This window comes from Chionomys nivalis, chromosome 5 (genome assembly GCF_950005125.1).
Source record: "Chionomys nivalis chromosome 5, mChiNiv1.1, whole genome shotgun sequence".
Classification (NCBI taxonomy): domain Eukaryota; kingdom Metazoa; phylum Chordata; class Mammalia; order Rodentia; family Cricetidae; genus Chionomys; species Chionomys nivalis.
The window spans coordinates 30,728,597-30,749,424 of NC_080090.1; the positions used below are offsets into that span (position 1 = coordinate 30,728,597).

A 20,828-nucleotide genomic window follows, 5' to 3' on the forward strand; every position below is an offset into this window, starting at 1 on the left:
GAGAAACCTCTCTGCAAGGTCTTGTAGAAGAGCTTCAGTCGGATGCCAGCCACCCCTACCCACCACAGAAAGGCCCTTCTCGTGCAAGACAGATTCTCCTTCGCCGCCTCTACCTACCACCACCACTTGCTGCAGCAGGGGCAGCTTTTCCAGCAAACACTTGTCAGAAGTCTGCTGTGCACCCATCACCTCTGGGAAGGGAGGCCTGTAGCGATGGGAACCCCTAGCTGTCTTCAGCATTAAGGATTCATTCTGATAAACGAGTAGCTTTTAAGTTAAAACCCTTGGCCACTGCCTCCACCAAAGGCTTCTGGACTAATTCTTATTTTTGAAAAGGGAACCTACCAGGGATGGAACCTTGTAAAATGTCTGCTGGAGAACCAACACTTCACCTTTAGGAAAGAGGCGTGGGGAGCACTCTTTTTGGCCCCCCACCTATCGTCTCCTCCAGAGGAGGAAGCAAGGTCTCCTCTGTGGGTGCACAAAATGGGCCTTGTGCACGCTAAAGCCACTCTCATGGCCAAGCCTCAGGCTGACACCATGCAGCACACGGTGCTACCCACAATGCACCGGCTCTCCTCTGTCACACACATGCACGCACACTCACCCCCGCGCCCAGAGGGAGCCAGGGCCCGGCCCGCGGGCGCCCCGCGCCGACCCCTCCAGCCCCACACTCACCTAGAAGTTGTACAGCCCGCGGTCCCGCCCTGGCGCGCCGAGAGGCTGGAATCCAGCCCGCGGCGGCCGCAGTGTGCTACTCCGGGCAGGGATCAGCCGGCGCCGAACAAAGGCTGCGAGCAGGCAGCGGGCGCCGCCTGCATCCCCGCTCCGCGCCGGGGCGGCAGCGGCGGCGGCGGCGCGGGGGCCCCGGGCAGCAACGGCGCCCGCTCGCTCCGCGCTGCCCGCTCCGAGGGCGCTCCGACTCCCGCGCTCCCGCTTGCTGCCGCCCGCCACCGCCGCTGCTGTCCGGCTACCGCACCGCACACATCAATTATTCATCGCCCGTCTCCAGCTTCCCGGGCGAAGCCAATCACAGGCGGAGGCTCCGTTAATGGGGCCGCCGCCGCCGAGGAAGCAGCCAGCCGCGCGCCCGGGCGCAAGCGACAGCCCTCCGGGGACGGGGATGGGGACCGGGGGCGCGCGGGGGGGCGGGGACGCACCGGGCGCGCAGGAGAAACTTCCCACGGCCCGCCGCGCTGCGCCGCGCTCCTGGATCCCGCAGGCGTGACCACCCAGCCTGCGTGCCGCCGCGTGGGGCCGGGGGCTCGGAGGAAGCCGGGCGCGCCGCGGCGGCGCGGGGTGGGGGGAGGAGGGGAGGGAGGAGGAGCGCGGGAGGACGATGAAAGGCGAGCGGCCTTGCCTTGGCGTCTCGGGGGAGCCCTCCCCGCCCCGCGAGCCTCGAGCCCGCACCCCCGCCCCGCAGCCCGCACTCACTCGCGTGCGCAGCCCACCGGCCCAGCCACTTCACTGCGAGGGAACGCTAGTGACTGGGGATCCGAGGCAGCTCACATTTCAAACTTGGCAGGGGTGGTGCTGGTGCACGCCGCCGCCTGAGAGAACGCACGACCCGACGAGTGGCGCTCCAGCCTCCGGGCGGGGGCGGCGACCGGGCCCCTCTCCCTCCCCCGCCTACGCAATTAATTGGAAGCAACACTTGTACGAGTGGGGCTTCTGGAGCGCTGTCGCCCGAGGGGGCCTCCGGGAAGGCGCTGGCGGTGGGTGACTTCGGGTGCCTCTCGCCCCCGCCGGCGAATCTTCCCAAGTGGTCATGCTAATGAGGGTACGCGGCGAGGCCCGGGTGGGGGAAGGGGCGGGGCAGGCTGGGGACGTCCAGTTGCAACCTGGGTTTAAAAGGTTTTCTGAACAGGTTAGTGGGGGCGGAGAAGGTCTGGTAGCTTGGCAACTTACTCCCCCGGCACAGGGGTCCCTATCGCCCCTGGGATTTCCCGAACGCGGGGCCCAAGGTAGGGTGAACTGGCGCATGTAAGCTCTGGTCCCCGACTTCGGGGAGTTCCTGTGCCGGGCAGCTGTAGGGAAGCCGGGGGCGGCTGCTGTGCACAGCCCCGCCCCCGCTCCCGAAGCAGCCGCCTTCCTGACACTGCATCCTGTGGTGGCCGCGGCCTCTTCCAGCCAGTCAGTAGCAAGGGTTTCTGGCTTTCCGCATCAGCTTGCCCTTCCCACTCCTCTACCCCTTAGGCACCCCTCGAAACCCATTAGCTGCACCGCCTAAAAAGATAAGATCCCCTCCCTCCTTCGAGGGCTCTAACCACCTAGATCACTCGCTAGGGAGAAACTGTTTTATAGCCCCCCTTGGTCCCTCCCACTTGCCAGTGAAAGTTGTTTGAATGAGCTCCTAACTGCCCCAATTAGGAAAGTAGGAAAGGCCGGTCACTCACCCCCAAGAAAGGCAGCCAAAAGCGTCTTTTAAATTTTATGCATCTGGACACCGGCATGGGGAATTGACGCCCTTTGCCTTTGAGGGTCGTTCGTATGGCACAAGTCCCTTCAGTATGAGCTCTCGACTTGCCCCTAAGCATTTCTGCTTGACTTGCTGCCTGCCACGGAAGTGGCAAGACAAATCACTTATCTAGATATTATGCTCTTGCTCCTTGTTTGACACAAGTCGTTAGCAGGCTCTAATCCCACCCACTGCCACTTGAAATATCACTTTCAGGATGGCATTTGGAAATGCAGTTGTCATAGGCTTTCTCTCCCAGGAGCTAGTTAAATAGATTAATTCCTACTTCATAACTGGCTTTCTTTTTGCACAAGGACCAGCTTCTGCAAGTGAGATTAATTGGCATCTCCTTACTGGAAGGGCCATCCTCAGGGCAGTGAGGGAATGGACTTCTCTCTGTTGTGCACATATTTCAGGTGGGGCTCACTCTCATCTCCTCCTGTGTTGAAATGGTTTCTTTGGGGATATTCATTTACTCACTGAGATATTTACTGAGACTCCCCCCTCCACAAAGCCCCACAGAGATTTGGGGCTCAAAGACTCTCCCTCCCATTCTTCCCACTACTCAGCATAGCCAGCAGGTAGGGCCCACTTTGGCCCACATTGCAGAAGCAAGCATGGAGACACACATCCCTAAGATTTACTTCCTTTCCAGTGTTAGGCTGACTTAGTCTTAATTAACCAGAATCCAAATACTAAAGCTCCTAAATAACCAGACCCCTCCCCCCCCATCCTCCTAAAGTTTTGTACAAGGTCAGTTTACAATTCTCAGTAGATTCTTAGGGCCTTTTCCGCTGCCAAGGGCACACACATATGGCAGCAGAATGCACTAACTTTAGACAGATAACCTCAGGACAGGAGAGATGGCTCAGAGGTTAAAAGCTTTACAACTCTTGCAGAGACCTGCGTTCTGTTCTCAGCACCCATGTGGCAGTCCATAAGCATCTCTAAGTCCAGTTTTAGGAGCATCGGAGCCCTCTTGTGGCCTCCGAGGGCACCAGGCACACAAGCGGAACAGACGGACAGGCAAAACCACTCATACGTAATACATACATATATAAATGAACATAATATTTTAAAGAAAGGTCATTTCTGTAGGTTGAGTGAGGATTCGGAACTGAGCAAAATTTACACCTTAGAGACAGGGATGTGGTGGTGGCAATCCTCTAGAAACTGTAATGACACAGTCCGCCATTGTTTTGCCGCTAAGGTCCTATCTTCTAGATCTCCTAGGGAACCACTTCAAAAGCACCAGAGTGGGGCCCAGAGAAAACAATTAATATTGCAAGACTCAGGGTTTTCCAAGGTAACCCAAAAAGTAAATACTCTTCACTAGTACATTTACATAATTAAGAAAACAAATTGTTTTCAAGCACCCATTCATCAGTCCAAACTGGCCCTTTTCACTTGCTAATTTCTAGGCTCTCGGCTCCCGAATCAAGTCCCTCTCGGCCCTCTTAGTTAGCTCTTTTTAGGATTGCCGCTTAGAGTCTACAAAAATGCCGGCACTCCACACACTAAATTCTTTAGAAAGGCCTTCCCCAACTGCTCCAAGTTCCAGCCAGCTCCACATCTCTAACTTCCAAAGATTTGCTCAAAAGCCTGGGGCCCACAGCCGCTGCTCCACCCACGGCTTGCCTTGATAAGGATCTATAGCAAAGAGGCCGCAGACAAAGGCATCCCGCCACTCTACTCACTGGCGCTCAGCAGCTCTCGGAGTGACCTCGGCAAGTCGCCCCTTCCCCTCCCCCCCCCACGCCCCGGGGGGAATGACTTGGGAGGAAGAAGAAAGAAATAAAGAAAGAAAGGGCGAACTGTAGCCCCATGCTGTGGCTCCTTGATGAATGGCCGCCAGGCTCTGGAGGCCTGACACTGGATCAATAGCGGATGGCTTTTCTCCCGGGTGTCTGAACTCCTGCCGTGGGCCTTAGTGAAGAGGAGCCGCCTATAAACACAGTGCTGGGGCATGGCTGGCTGGCTGGCTCCGGAGAGGGGATGCTTCATCCTCTGCGTGCCTGTCAGGCAGAAGCCCACCTCTAAAGGACCCAGTAGAGAGGAGGGGTGGGACGGGAGGTAATGAAGTCAGGATACCACTGACCCAGCTCATCGATGAGGGGTGGGCCTCCTGGCATCAGTTCCAGTAACTAGACACCTGGGATGCAGGCCACTCCGGGATTAAAAGTGGTGCCAAGCTGGGTCACCCCCCACCCCCATATACAGCTTTTTTTTTTTTTTTTTTCTAGTGGGAGGCCTAGAGACCCAAAGGCCACTAGGGAGTTAAGAAGGCAGGCAGGAAGGAAGTCAGGCACAAAGGTCTGGCACGAACAAGCCAAGCACCCAAGACCAGGGGAGGCAGAACTATGTTGCCATGATGTGGCCCAGATTCTGGGCACTGGGTTCTGAGCCCCAGAGATGGAGCAGATCTCTAACTCAGGCAGTTTGCTGATTCCTGATGACAGAGAAATGTCACTTTAGTGGGCTCGGACACTCAGTGGGAAGACATGGCGAACATGCGAGCCCCAGGTATGTATACCTGGTCCTTGAGAAGCATGGAGAAGATCAAAGGGGGAGGGGCAGAAAGGAGTGCTGCTCTGAAGTCCCCATGCAGGGAATGAGTCACAGGACACCAGCCACACAGGCAGCTAAGTTGCCTGAGGATCAACCGACAGCATTTGGTGTGAGTCATCTTCTGGGCCCTGCCTCTAGAAACCACCACTTCTGGGGCTTCTGTCTCCTTTCGCATGGTCAGGACACAAAGGACACATCCTTGCGTGATACTGTTTCCTCTGCCATTCTCCCTCAGTCCTGGTAAGTCCTTCCTAATCTTGGAGATGGAAGGCACAGGTAAGGTTTGGCTTGTGGCCAGTACAGGTGTTGCTACAGGAGCCTAGATGTTTGCCTACACCAGGGACACAATGCAGGGTCACAAGGCTGGGTTCCCCCTTTATCCCCACTAACACCTGGCCATTGAATGCTTGTTGGTTGCTGTGAAGGTTCTAGCACTTTCTGAGCATTAACACACAGCATCCTTACTGTCCCTTTTGGTCAGGGGTTATGTGCCACACAGAAGGCAAAATAGGGAAAGAGAGGCCAGGCAAAGTCTGGAAAGTACCTAAGCCTTAACACATCCTCTACATGCTACACGTTATCCTGTCCGACACGGGACGCCTAGACTCAGCATTGCCGGTCGTGAGCAGAACTCCTGTATCGCTCCTAGAACACCACATGACACACGAAGAAACAAACTTAATGCTTTGTTTCTTTTGAAATCCAGCATCTGTATATTTCACCCACTTGCTGTTGGCAGGGTCATCTCCATCAAAGATAGGATGGGAAGGAGACCTCATTACCTCCTCCTCCCATCATAGTGTCCCCTGCCCTTCCTGGAATCGCCCCCAGCATGGTTCCTCATCCCAGCCCCAGGCAGCTTTTCTCAGAACCCTGCATTTGGCTTCTGCCCAAATCCTATAATCATTTCATTTTGAAAACAACACCAGCCCCTGCCCCTTACCTCCACTCAGCATGTACGAGAAACCCTACAATTTCCAGGTTATTGGAAATCCAGGAAAGATGCCTGCATGGCTGGCAGTGGTGGGGGAGTAAGCTGGGGACTCATGAGCCGGCTCAGAATGGCCCTTGTAGTCTTTGGGAACTGCCTCTTCCTGACCTGCTCAGCTGGTAAGGGGAACTAAAGTCAGGCTCTATACTTGTGAGGACCCCTCAGCAGGATTGATGCCAACGGAGAGAGCCTGATAAGCCAGGGTGGGAGCTGCCCCCAGGGCTGGAGTGGAAGCTGGAAGAGTCGCTGTCTTCCTGAACTCAGGAGGCAGAGGTTTAAGAACCAAGCACTGAACAAGACGGCTTGGCTTTCAGAATCTACTGGACAAATGGGTGAGAACACCCAAAAGCAGGTCTTAGTGAAGACTATATAAATTGAGAAGTCATGGTGTGTTGGTGAATTGTATGACTCCCCAAATGTTGATTAGCCCCAGAACATATGAAGGAAACCCTATTTAGAAACAGCCTGGGGCTGGGAGGTGGTGGCGCACGCCTTTAATCCCAGGACTCAGGAGGCAGAGACAGGTGGATCTCTGTGAGTTCAAGACCAGTCTGGCCTACAGAGTGAGTTCCAGGTCAGGCTCCAAAGCTAAAGAGAAACCCCGTCTCGAAAAACAAAAACAAAAAATAAAGAACAGTCTTGGGCTGGTGGGATGGCTCAGCCGTTAAAGGCTAGGCTCACGACCAAAAATATAAGAAACAGAGTCTTTGCTGAAGATCAAGTTAAGATGAGGTCATGAGTGTGGGCCCTAGTCCAGCATGACTGGTGTCCTTGAGAAAACAGGACATTTAGATACAGTAGTCAGATGTGCGTCCCTTCTTCAGGGAGGAGTAGGCAGGCTTTGGAGACTGCAGCAGCTTTAAAGTCCTATCTGAGGCTCTTCTAGCAGCTTGGAGGGAGACCAGGGCTGCCCAGGGAATGGCACCTGGCAAGGCCCACACGTTGGTCTTGGGTCTTCTGGTCCCCAGAAATTAGACAATTAATGCACACCATAATGGTACCTGCTTTGGGGCCTTTATTAGTGGCAGCCCATGAACATAAGGTGAGTCTTTTGAAATCTAAGTCTCCAGAGGCTTCGGCTAAGTCAGTCCCAATTATGGCTCATGGTAGGGGCTCAGCTCCTGTGGCTGGCCAGTCATTGCTCCGGACCCACTTCCTCCTACTGCCTCTGTTGACCCTGTGGCAGCCTCCAGACCCTCTTCCTGTTTCAGGCACCGAAGTTTACCATCAGGACGCTGCCACCTCTTGCAGGTTCTCCCTTCACAGGAGGGCCTTCCTTAGCTTGCTGTCCCACACTACAACCCTTCCTGCCTCATCCTGAGGGTTTTAATGCTGTCTCTCTAGCTGAAGGGCAAGTTTTGTCAACTGGGACTGCTGTCTGGTAGAAACTGTATTGACAGTTTCTAAAATATGCCCTACAAATCCTTAATAAATATTCTCTATATATAGGAGACCGAGAACAGCTGCCTGAATTAATGAGGGAGTGAAGAAATGAATGATGTACAGCCACTAATCCTAGGCTCCAGAGATCTACATGTCCCGGCAACCTGTGTCTGCCTATCCAAGGACTAGGTAGCCAGCCGACTCTCTGGCAGAACACAAGCTTATTTCCCAGGGAGGAAATCTGTTTGGACAGGAAGCTTAGGCTGGCTAACAAAGGGACGGGGAAGTGGTGGGTGCATACCACATGAACCAGGCCTCTAATGAATCTTTTCCCATTGATTTCTAGAGTTGCTTCTGAAGGGAGGGGGCACAGAGGCAGTTCACATGTTCATGCCTTGGCAATCCTAGGGGTTTTATTACGTCTCCCAAGACACAGCTCTGATGGAGGTTTCCAGATGGCTCCAGGCCTGGACCCATGCAAGATCACTGGAGCTGGAAAAGCAATTTCCTTTCCTGTCAGAGCAGTCTGTGTGTCTGTGAGGTTCAGAGAGGTGCAGCGGCTGCTTTCCATCACACAGCAAATCGGAAGCCAGGGGACTTCTTCAGCCCTAGCCTTGTGAAGAATGGGGACTTCCCGGGCATGGCGGTGATTGGCTGCCACTCAGATGTGTAAGTTGAGGGGGTTGGGAGGGAATGACACAGGAGCTCCTGTTCTGGTAGGTTTAGTTTCTGAAGGCCTTGCTTCTTGGGGTACTAGAGAAGGGGAGAGCAGGGGTTGTGCACTGGGGGAGCATGCCCTGACACCTCAGTGTTCTGAGCAGAAGTTTCAGAACTCGGCAGGCCCATGAGGTTTGCCAGGAATCTATCCCCTGGTGCGGCTCTCACTCTCCTCCCTCTGTCCTGGCTGCCTGTTTTGTTTTGTTTATTCCCACAGTGGGTCAAGTGAGCCAGCAGTGTCTTCTTCTCCCAAGTGTGGTCCCACCTGTCCCCCACCTCCAGGGGCTTTGGACATGAGCAAACAGGCCACGCAGGAATGTCTGTCTGGGGAAACTCTGAAGCTGGCCGCCAGGGCAGGGCAAGGTGTGGGAGGCCCAGTGTTGAAATCAGGATCCTTGGAGCTGCACTCAGTTGAGTAGTACATGCCTTCCAGGGAGAAAGCTCTGTTGCCTGCTGGGAGACCAAGGGCAGGTCACCATCTTTCTCTGGGTCCTGGTTTCCTTTCACTAGCAGGGAAGACAGCTAGTGTGGATTCTGTACCTCTCTTTCTCTAAGTATGGCTGGGTGCAAGCCCTAAGAGGCAGCAAGCCCATTGGGGTGACCTTGTTCAACTCCTAGGAAGGTGGCACTGGGCCCGGCAAGAGACCCAGTCACATCATTGAACCCTCCTCTATTGTAAGAGACATACAATCTTCTTTGCCTCTCCATTTCTTGAAGCTTATTTATGAAGATCTAATTCTGTTAGACTAGGTACTCTATACAGGCAGGAGCTGTATCTGCTTTGTTCACTGGCACATCCCTGATGGTTTGTGCCTGGACCACAAAAGGTGCTTGACAACTGTTTATCGGATGACGAATGGAGAACCACTAACTTATTAGTTAGTGGTACTATTTCAGCATTACCTTTTATTGTCTATATCCCACAATTGTCCTATAAATGATTATATATTATATATTATTTTAGGCTTAAAAGACAATCAACTTTTACTTTAGAATTAGTTAAAATCCGAAGTAAAACTCCCAGCCCTCTCCCCTGCAAAAAGTGTTATATACCATATTCACAACCAGTAACTCGGGATAAAGTATGAAACAACCTTTTATCACTGACTGACTGTCAGAGGCCTGGCATATTGGTGACCTACTACAGTTAGGTGACCCAAGAGTGAGGTGTGTCCACTGGACATGATGGAGGTTTACTCTCTATCCCTCCTGACATAGCTCGCTTCCACCCCAGCCAGACTCCTGTTCTGGTCTCTAAACTGTGTTTTCTGCCTCTGGCAGCAGCTCCATGGTAAGACCCTAAAAGGCAAAGCTGACTAAGCTGACTGTGTCACTCATCTTTTCTAAACAGTGCCCTGGCTTCCTACAGCTGCCAGGACTAAGTCTAAGGTCCAGCTTCTGAGACTGGCGTTCATAGCCTCAAATGATGTCCTTGGCTTGGATGGCTTTTGTCTGGTGCTTGCTATAGTGTTTGTGTGTATGGACCCTGGTTTCCCTACATTACTGGTGTTACTGGTCTTCTTACATACCAGTCAACATGCTGGGCAGCAGCTAGGTGCCAACATGGAGTTGGGAAGAATTGGCCATGCAGGAGTGGCAGGACAGGGGAGCCTCAGCCCCTGTCCACCAAGTTCTGGGATGTTCCAAGGGTGGAGGAGCCAGGAGTCCCTGTCAGTAGCTTTGACTGTCAAAGAAGCTCCATCTCTGGGCCACTGTGGTATGGGGGCACTATGATATGAGTGGTATCCCTTTAGAATGTTATGTGTTGACATCTGCTATCCAACGAGATTATGAAGAGGTGGGACCTTTGGGAGGCAAGGAGGTCATGATGGTTGCACCCTCAGGAAGATGATTTCCCTGATGAAGAGGCTTGAGGGAGCTCTGTTACTCTTCCTGCCAGGGAAGGATGCAGGAAGTAGGTGCCAGCAGATAACAAAGGCCATCCCCAGGCCCCTAGCTGCTGTTGTTTAGATCTTGGACTTCCCAGTCTCTGTGTTGTGTGCTGGAGCATAGAGAGCCCACACCCACCTTGGGTTTCAGACAGACCTGGGAGCATGGTGTGTAATTGAATTTGGCCTAATTAACTCATTGAGCTGAGGAACAACCATTACTGACAGAGCCCTGAGTGTCAGGGGTGACTAGACGTCAGGAGCCAGAAGAAAATACCAGATCCTGCAAACTCCCACACCCTCAGAACCCTTAACTCCCCAGAAGCTAGGAGCTCCAGAGCTAGGCACTGCTCCTGTCATACAAAAGAAGACCCAGGCTCTAAGAGACGCAGCTCTTCTGCCTGCCCAGAATGCCCTTCCTCACCCTTCTCTCAGGGCAGCTTTGCTCTTTGGAGCCTGCCTTGGTCTACCTTTCTAAGTTCTGAGTCATGAGGTGTTTTCACTGTCCTTTGTAGAAGCATCACTAGAGAGCTTGCGGTAGGGTGAAACCGGTGCTCACCTCACATACACTGTTCACTGTGTCCAGCACAGAGTCAGGCACACAAGCCAAGAGCCAGGGGCTTCAGATATGAGCCCTCAGCTTGAAGTGAGGAAGAAGCTAGGACCAGGTTCAGGGTCCCACATTTGCAAAGAAAGAACTTTGTGGCTTGAGCTTCAGTGTCCGCCCCCCCCCCCCCCCCCCCCACACACACACTGCTGTAGTTAAGTGGAAGAACAGGCTAGCAAAGCATCCAAAAGCAACTGGTGTACAGAAGTTCAGGTCTGATGGGACTGAGTCAGCAGCCCACTGGCCTAGTCAGGAGGTGGCATTCCCATTCACCTCAACCTCTCCGGCTATCCCCAGACTTCCAGGCACCCTCCTTCCTCCTTCAGGGACTCAGGTGTACCTGGATCTGAATTCTAGTCCTGCCATTTGCTAGTGTGTGGGGAGGGGGTGTCCTGCAAGTCACTCAGCTCCTTGAGTCCCAGATTAAGATTTTTGTAATGAGCAAAGGAGAGGATGAGTGTGTCATGTTTGCCCGGCATCTGCAGCATGGTGACGAGTCAATAAAATCCGTCTCCTTAAACTGATTCGTCAGTGCATAAGCAGAGCAGCCCCTATCTGAAGTGCCTGGCACCAGAATCATCTCAGATTTCTGGGTTTAGAGTGGAGTAAAATAAGTGTATAAACATATTCTGGGAAGGGGAGCCAAGTGTACCACTAAATGAATTTCCAAATAACAGCACCTTATACAGATAGTCTGAAGGAAAATTTTAACCACTCGGTGCACTTATTGTTAAAAGACAGGCTTATATAGACAAGGCTAACTTCAGGATATCGTTGAGGACGGCTCTGAATTTCTTCTTTTCCCACCTCTATTGTTGAGTGCTGGATGGCAGATGTGTGCCACCGAGACTTATTTTATCCAAAGCCAGGGCTTTGGGCATGTCAGTACTCCACCAACCAAGCCACATCCCCAGCCCTGCACTGTTGATTGTGACCTGTCTCATGGGATCGGGCGTGGAATTTTCCACCTACAAGTATTCAACAGTCAGGCATGGTGGTGCTGACCTGCAATTCCAAGACCTAGAAGGTGGTACCATGAAGAGTTCAAGACTAGCCTGGGCTATGTGAGATCTGGCCTCAAAAAACTTCAAAAACAAACAACCCCCTCAAAACACTTGAGACTGTTAGCGGTGGCAGGGGGTGCCATAGTGACAGACATTGTACGGTATCCGTCGGGCCCTATGAGGGTCAGGGATGCTGGGAAGACCATGTTCCACTCTGTGTTGGTCTCTTCTTCTCAGATCAGATAGGCGTTGAGCCAATGATCTCACGAACCCTCTGCACTCAGACACTCATGTCCGAGAGTAACAGGAGCAGGAAGCCGAGAGCCAACACTTACACTCGCTCATTATGTCATCTCCAGCAACTCACTGCTGGAGGCCTGACCTACTTATCACCCAGGACTTCCTCTCTCACAAGGGATTCTTTTTAGTGGGTGGAGGACAGCGTCCTGTATCTGCTCTGTCTCAGTCAGTGGCAAACAAAACACCTCTTATTCCTACGACAACCTGTTCTCTCTTCCAAAAAACAAAACAAAACAAAACCACCAAACAAACAAACAAACAAACAAACCACCCAGGAGGGAGGGATCATAGCGGCATTTCTTGATATACCAGAGGAGGCACAGAGTGGTCATATTGGTTTTCTAAAGTCACACAGCAGCAAGGCTGAGGCTGTGTGCCAAGGTAGAGTGAATGCTTAGTATGATGGAGGGCCTAGATTTGAACTTCAGCACCAGGAAACAAAACCACAACTCAAAAGCAGGCAAGCAGATGGCAAACCTAAGGCAGCAGCCGTTGCCATCTCCAGATGGACAGTCCTTGTCCCACCCTTGTGACTCAAATCATTTAAGCCCAATGCCTGCACACTGGTCACTGAAAGTCAACCACGCTGGACTGGTCAGGACATGGCATTAGATAACAGATGGCTGATCGCAAGAGAAATATTCACTTCTGTGTAGGAGTTCTAGGAGGGCCGTGTGCATGGCACGCTGCTGCTCACTGCACAAGGATGCCCACTGCAGGGGCTGGTGTTCTGGTCCCCAGCCCACTTCTGGACCTGCTTAGGTAGGTATAGGAGTCCTACATAGAGCTAACAGAGCCCTTCTCAACCAAGGCCAGAGCCTGGGACCATAAGCTTAAAATCAAACCGTGGTCCAATCTGGGCTCCAGTGCCCTGGGGCTATTTCCATATTCAAAGGGGGAGCCTCTCTGCTCTTTTTTTTTCCTCCATTTGGATACAAAAGTCAGACACAAGGTCCAGTCTCAGAAGTGGGGTATCTGACTCTTTTTCTGGGGATCGCCAAGTTGCCTCTGTTCGCACAAGGGTACATAAGTGGTGCCTGGACATCCTCACCAAATTCCACAGCTGCTCATCGTCTTCCCCTTGACTAGAACTGTACCAGTCTCCTGCCTCTTCAGGGAAGGTAGGTTGTCTGCCCTCTCTCCCAAACCTGTCTGCACAGATATGCATCCTGGCCTCTGGGAGGGAGGGAGACATCTGGGGTACATCTGAAAGGGAGATCGGGACCATGAAGAAACTCGAGGGAACAGGACTACTATATGCTAGCTACGTTACTTCTGTGGTTGAGGCACTCAGGAATGGGCAGAGCTAAATGGCAGCGGGCATCCTAGGGTTGTGCCTTAGACAGAAGAACAAGATGCCATGGTGACTCCACGGTGGAACATAGCTGAGCCAGCAAGGCTAGGGCTGCAGAGAGCTGATATCCCTGGGGTCAGGAAAAGACAAAGAAGATGAGGAAGGCAGGAGCGGGGGAGCGGGGAGGGACAGAGGCAAAAAAGGCAATAGAGAATAAAAGAGGAAGGGGCATGGAAAGGAGGGAGAGAGGGAGGGAAGGGAGAGGCGGAGAACGCTCAGGAAGAAGCCGCAGAGCCCCAGGAAATGGAGCTTCCCTGGCAGCCCCAACATCAGAGCAGCACAGTCTCAGAATGCAGTTGTCTAGTTCAATGCCTTGACCTGAGCCTCCGCTTCCTCATCCAGCAAAGGAAAGTATTCCATCAAGAGCTGCTAGGGTAGTGCAGCAGAGGGCTGTGCTTCCCCACCCCCACACTGTCTCGTCCTCCGGCTCCAACCTCGTACAGTCAGCTTCTTGCTGGACGGCCAGCAGGAGCTTTGACATGCCCCCTACGCTATCCTATCTGAGCCATGTGACTCTCCTGACATTGTAATCCTGCTAAGCATGTCTCTGCCTAGTCCCAGCGTGTGAGCTCTTTGAAGGTGCAGACAATCTCGGGGCACACAGGTGCTTATGTTGCAGGGGTGAATTCAGCTTATTTTCAATAGGCAGCGAGTTTCTGCTGACTATAATTACGAGGCAGTTCGAAAGGCAGGCTCCTAGTAATTCCTGTTTCCTGCCAGAGACAATAGTGTCTCTTCATTCCAAACAGGAGAGACTGGGTCCTCCAGAATTCCCTGCAAGGAGTCCAGCCCCTGGGCAGTGTTCCCCAGCTGGCCAGCCTCAACAAGCCTCCATGTTCCAAGGAAGGTAATGAGGCATCTGCTAATGATAAGCCATTGGCCAGAGCTCTCTGGTTCTTACAGCAAAGGCAAATGACATAGCCAAGGTGGGCCTGCTTCCTCCCAGCCACCTGCCTGGCTACCACCCTGTCCCCAGAGAGGGAATTATCACTATGCAGAGCTTCCACTGCAAAAACACAAACACCTGGTTGCCTGGGCAGCACCTTGCCAGGGTGACAGGATCCAGATGGTCCCTCGAGAGATAGCAGGGTTGCCACGGAAACAGAACTGCTGCTGCTCTAGCTGAGAGACCTGGATTCTAGATGCACTACTGGACCCCAAGCTGAGAGAATTGAAGTGATTTCCATAAGGCTACGCCAAGAGGTTTCCAACCTGGACTACAGAGCAAAACTTTATAAACGGTCAGCATTCTGGTGTCCAGTGTGTTGGGAGATGCCACCTTCTGTGGCATCCTTTGTCCCTAAAGCATAGGACTGCAGAATGAGGCCAGGATCAGGTGTCAGGGCTAGCCTGACCTCTACCCTAGGTTGTCCCCACTTCGCTTTCTCATCCCGAGTTGCAACTATTTGATGAGCATTCCTGGCCCAGAAGTCAGGGACCCAAGGAAGGTCACTGGAAAGTGACCAAAGAAAGGCTAGGGCCCCCAAACCAGCATCCAGGTTCCAGTACCTAGCCTTTGAGCCACACTCTGTGCACTCGGACTTGGGCAGTTCAACTGGGCTAGAAGACCAAGTGCACTTCCTCCTTGGCAGTGACTGATCCCAGGGAGGGAGGGCGAAGAGGTGGAGCCAGGAACAGAAGAGATAACACTGTGCCTGGAGTCAGCAGGCCAAGGCCACACCCTCTTCCTCGCTGGCTTCTTCCTTTTGCTCTTTCACTAAAAGGGGCCCTCTGTGCTGAGCCCTAGCCCCAGTCCTTCCACCATCCCCTGCCTTGTTATCAGCGTGTCAGCTTCCTGAGTCCCTGCAGTAGGCTGGGTGATTGCGAGGAGCAGCCCCAAGGTTGATAAAACACCCAGCTTAGCACCAGACTTCTCAATAAATGTTCTTCTCCCTCTTTCCAATCCTGAGTTCTCAGAACGCTGCTGGGAACACCTGTTGAGACAGAGTTCTTGCTTAGAGCACAGACCGGGCACTGCTGGCCCCATCCTGCCTTCATCTGTCAGCTCTCTACTCCGAAACTTCCTCCCTCCCAAGTTGGGCTCAGCCTTTCTTCATGAGGGGAGGAGATACATACTAACTCCATGGAGACAACAGACCAGGCTTCTGGACTTGGGAGTCACAGATGTCCCTACTCCTGTGCCTAGTTTGGCCTGCCCCTGTCCCTGCCCAAATGGGTTCAGCTAGCATGTTCCTTGCTTGCAACTGATGCAAACAAATCCCTTGCTCTTCAGACCCCAGTTTTTGGCTTCCCCTAGGGATACTAGGTATCCCAGGAGACTGGGTGTCAGTGTGTTGGGTAAAATTGCCAACACACAGGCATCACCAGGCACCAGGCTCTGTTTTAAGTTCTGTTTTAAGTTTGAATTGTTGGCACTGTTGAGAGTCCCTCCTCTCAGATACACAAAAAGGTTGGTCACTTTGCCAAGATTACACAGCTGGCAAGTAGGGGGCTAGGTGGCATTGAAGGCCAGGCAGGCTGCTTCTGAGCCTGCATATTTAACTGCTGCTCTTCTCTGGGAACTATCAATGGTTGCTGGAAAGAGTTCTTGATGTCAGTTGGGGCCAGTCCAGGCTCTCTGCCCCTCACCATGAGTACTGATAGACTCAAAAGATGGAGAGGTGTTTAACCTATAGCAGAGACAAATCCCTATCACTTATCTAATACTGCCATATGCAAGAAACTAAGGCCATCTGGATAGCTCGAGTCACTAACATTTTTATTATTCATTTATTTTGTGTAGCCTAGGCTGGTCTTGAACTTGGTATCCCCCAGTTGGCCTGTACTCTTTGTTTTTGACATGTATTGTATTTTTATGTGTATATGTAAGGCTATGTGCATACACGCCACGACATGAATGTTGAGGTCAGAGGACATCTTGCAGCAATTTTTTTTCCCATCTACCAGGTACAGAACTCAGGTCGTCAGGCTTAGTGACAAGCACCTTTACCTGTTCAGCCATCTTGTCATACCACCTGTTTGTTCCCTCTCCTTCTCCCCCTCCTGCCATGTGTGTGTGTGTGTCTGTCTGTCTCTCCTGGGCCTCACTATTTAACCCCAATAATACATTGAAACTCTCTATGTAGATCAAGCTGGTATCAAACTCAGAGATTTACCTGCTTTTGCCTCCTGAGTACTGGATTGCAGTTTGTTTTGTTTCTTTGAGACAGGGTCTCATCATGTAGTTCTGGCTGTACTGGAATTTACTCTGTAGACCAGGTTGCCTCGAACTCATAGAGAACCTCCTGCCTCTGCCCTCTGTGTGCTGGGATTAAAGGTGTGCGCCAATAAGACAGGCAGGCTGTTTTATTCGTTTGCTTAGTTTTTTTAAACTTCAATGTGGATGTGGTTTCTGTATATGATAAGGGTACATATCTGTATGTACATGTTCATATGTGAGTGAGCATGCATGCTACAGTATGCACGTGGAGATCAACCTTGAGTGTCAATCTTTGCCTTTCATCCGGTTGGAGAACTGGAATCCCACAAGTTTCCAGGGATTCTCTCATCTTGGCCTCCCATCTTACTACAGGAACACTGAGATTATAGACAGATGTTACTACACTCATCTGTATGTGGTTCTAGGAATTAGATTAGGACTCAGTTTCTCAGTGCTTTCCTAGCAAGGCTTGACCCACTCCCATCTCCCTAGTGTTTGAGACAGGGTCTCCTGAAACTCAGGCTGGCCTTGAAGGCCTGACCCTCCTGCTTCTCCCAGAGCTGGAATAACAGGAATGCACAGCCACACCCAGCAGATATTCTCGCTTGAATCACAACTCTGACTCACAATAGTTGACCTTTCTAAACTTCAGCCTGTTCCCCTACACCAGGCAACGGACGTGTGAGGCTGGGATCATGGCAGGGGATGAGTGACGGCTGCCCCCCTGATCTAAGGCTTGCTGAATTATGACTGAAAGGGGATATAAAGCAGATTTTCTCCTAATCCACACGCCCTTTCCTAACCTGCCCTGGTTGTAAATCTAAACAGGCAAGAGAGATAATGACTGCTGATTCGTGTCTGTTTCTCCCAGAAGGTATTTACAAGGCTGTGGACTTGCAACACTTGCTAAGAAAGTTTCCAAACCAACTTGCCCACTTCCTGCCAAGTCCTGGATCTACTTCACCTTCCTGTCCTGCAATCTCTAAGAAATCCCCCTCTTGGTGAGAATGCTAAGCCCATCTTAAGGACCCCCTTACTTGCTCTTTTTCTTTTAATGGCTGTGGATGGCTTTACTATACCATGCCTCCTTGAGCTACCCTGGGGCATCAGTTAGAACTGTTCCTTTGGCAGGACCTCTGTGCTGAGGGCACCTTTGTGTTAGGAAGCTGAATGCTGGCATAGAAAGGAGTCACCTAAATGGTGACAGTGCTTTTGGTCCTTCATCTCCAAAGTGGTTTTCTAGCTACTCAGTTCCCTTGCAGCTTACTGAGAAGCAAAGATGGCCGGGCTAGAGCTTTGGCCCCACTTCTCTCCCTGCTACTTGCAGAACCTCGGTTTGGGATTCCGAGAACGGGACCTGAAGACTGGTGAAAAATCTGTGGAGGGTGCGGCACTCCTGTCACCTCTCATCCACAGAACAGGAGCTTTCATTTATTTCAGACTGCCAGCGCTTGGGCTGGCTCTCTGTCCATGCCTTCGTTCTCTCTCTCTCTCTCTCTCTCTCTCTCCCTGCAGCCCGTGCTTAGAGTGGACTGGCACCAGAGCCCCATCATTCTTTTCCTGTTTGATATTTTTGTGTGCATGTGTGCTGAAAATCACGCAGCATCCACTACCTCTTTCTTCCTTTTGCAACCATTTCATGGTGCAGATGTGTTAGAATGCAGGAGAACTCGAGGCTGGGTGGAATCAACGTCCAGTAAAATGCCATCATCCACAGGACATGACCCACAGGATGTCTTATATGGTTCCAAGTTCCCATGAGAGATCTAGGGTTCAACCAAGACTCAGGAGTGGCTTTCGCTGTTTTCCCAGTTTCTGAGTGTGGCAAGGGTGACTAGTCCACTGTAGGTAGTGATAGAGTTTTTAGGTAGTAAATATAGTTATTTTTTACACTCCTCATGTAAGAGTCAAAGAATAGGGCAAAACTCAGCAAGACAATCATAATCTGACTAGACTGGCATCTGTCCAGGTGGTGAGAGGGGGGTACAGTGGACTTCTGCATGGAAAGCTTTCATGGTAGGCACTGAGAAGGCCTTATTTGCTCCCTGCTAGACTGCACACAGTGACCTGGCAAGTGGTTTTGCCCCCAGGCAGAGCTACCTGCCTGTTGGAAGTTGACCCACCCTATCCCTCAACCCCAGAGAGCTTTCCACTAATGACAGCAGGGGGGGGGGGGGACGGGACAGGGGGGAACAATGGATAAGTCCTTCTTCCCCTGTGGCTCCTAGCAGGTGAGGGTGAGGGGCGAGTTCTCCTGCCTAACAGAATTCCAGCCAGGCTGAAGACCAGGAGTGCAAAGCAGTTACCATGTTTAACAGAAATACTTCATGAGGTCTCTCTTCCTACCTGTGCTCCTATTTCTCCATCATGCTTTCTGGGACCCTTCTGAAGAGGAGAAGTACAGTGAACTTATCATTGCAAGATCTGCGTTTTGGGGAACCCATGTCAAGCAGCTCTCTCAGCAAGAAGCCTTTAGAAGCCTGGCCTCCCCTACCACATGCATCCTGGATCCCTACTCCTAGACTCACAGACCCCAGTGCTTGGACTCCTAGCTGAAAGAGCTTTGCATCTCTTGGTAGGATTACAGTCGCCAGACACCTCCTACTGTGGGTGGATGCCCGCCTCTCTTCCCTAGCCCCTTTGGCCTCTCAGTTTGGATGGGTCTGGAAAGTAGACACCTGGCTGAGCCTCAGGCAGCCTTGGCCTTGCACAAGTCTCTGTTGCAGGGCGGGGAGGCAATGAGCTAATTCTTCAGAGAGGCAGAAAGAATGGCCTACTGACAAGAAGAGACCTGTCCCCTAGGGCTCTTGGGGCACCCATGCGGGTTGTCTGTAGAGGGAAACAGCTGAGCCATCCAGAAGCTGGTCATGTTCTTACCACCACCCCTAACAACTCCAATGAGCTCCGAGGAAGCTCATGAGAACCATGAGAAATAAGGGGAAGGGTCACACACCCGCCTCTTTTGGAGTAGATGTTTTTTGTAAGTCTATATTTTGGGACAGTGCTTATTTTGTGGGCCTAATGTACGCATAGGCAACTTGTGTACCTGGCAGGTTATGTGTGTGTGTTTCTTAACAAACAAATACAATCTGCTCAGTCCATATAATGCTACATGTACATGTGTTTTTAGGACTGACCATTTAGTATTAGACAACCAGTTGGTGTGCTCTTCCTCGGTGAAGCTGGTTGTTGTTCTTCAGACCTGATGATGTCCTAGGCATTCCCACACAGCCCTTGTTTTTAGTGACCACTGTGGTCATGGAGGACCTCAGCCTTTTCCCTGAGTGGGATGCTCTTCCCACATCTGCCTGCTTTCTGACGAGACTCTGACCCTTCTCCAGTGTGAGCTTTATTTAATACCCTGGGGACCATCCTCCTGCCCTCCCCCCAATTCCTCAGCCTGGGAATGCTGGTTCCTCCCACTGTCCCTCTTTTCTGAAGAGCAGAACAAGGTCACCAGATCCCAGGCCACATCCCCCAGGGAGCTGGGAGTGGGGGGAACCAGGGCCATTGTCCCAGGACAACCTGTCTTCCTGGGTCACTCATGGTCATTCAGAAGGAGGGATAGCTCCCTGGAGCCCAAATGTGACCCTCCTACAAGTAAATTCTGTCATTATCACTGGAAACTATGGGGCTGGAGTCTGTCTGGTCTGCTCAGTCTCAGTTTCCTCCTCTGTAAATGGGTGTGCCCCACTGACCTCTCCCATTGCACTGAGCACATAGGTTTTGGCTACTATACATATCTAATGGTTAGTCAGTTCCCACAGGCTGGCAATACAATCCAGAGTCATTTCCAAGGGAACCTGTCCTGGGACAGGCAGAAGGTCCTGCAGGAGGAAGGAAGCCAAGTCCTCCCCCACACCCCATCTCTGTGCAGAAGAGTCCACGTGGGGATGGTGTTCATAAGGAAGTCTGTCCCTGGCCTTGAGAAGGTGCCCTACGCTGCCAGGCGGCTGGTGTTTCAAGGACAAGGCCTTGTCTTCCTGCTATCTCTGGGGGAGCTGGCAGCTGTTAACAAATCCCCTGCAATTTGCACCCACCAATCCTGCTTGCTCACTGGGCGGCCGCAAGCCGTTTTTCACGCGGAGCTGCACACAGCTTTGTCTTAGAGAGACAGCTCTGGCGGGTGTCCCTGAATGAGGCCATTTGTCCTCCATGCTAAAGGGAAGGCGGCTGAATGCTCTGTTGGGAGTGGGGGGGGGGCAGAGGCAGAGAGGGTGGAGAAAGGCTATGGGGGAAGGTGAAGGTAAAGACAGAAGCCATGACACTATGAGAAACCAGGCACGCTGCCCACCATGGAGGTGTCACAGAGCCACCATACAGTCAAATGGAGGCAATGCTTATCTTTCAAGACGGGAGGACACTGGTTGTGACCTGCCTTCCCTGGTGGTAGAAGC

At 52.1% G+C, this 20,828-nt stretch overlaps 1 protein-coding gene across 8 annotated transcripts in view; it reads right to left on the bottom strand.

Moving 5' to 3' along the window:
- Positions 1–20,828, bottom strand: part of Zmiz1 (zinc finger MIZ-type containing 1) — a 199,934-nt gene that overhangs the window by 60,739 nt on the left and 118,367 nt on the right. The window contains exon 1 of one of the 8 annotated variants that reach the window (XM_057769316.1): positions 1,435–1,560. The exons of 6 other annotated variants lie outside the window; for them this stretch is intronic. The gene's annotated coding sequence lies outside the window, so the exon portion shown is untranslated. Of the gene's footprint in view, positions 1–678; positions 1,130–1,434; positions 1,561–20,828 lie in introns of those variants that run through there. One more of the 8 variants, XM_057769315.1, reaches the window with a different exon arrangement.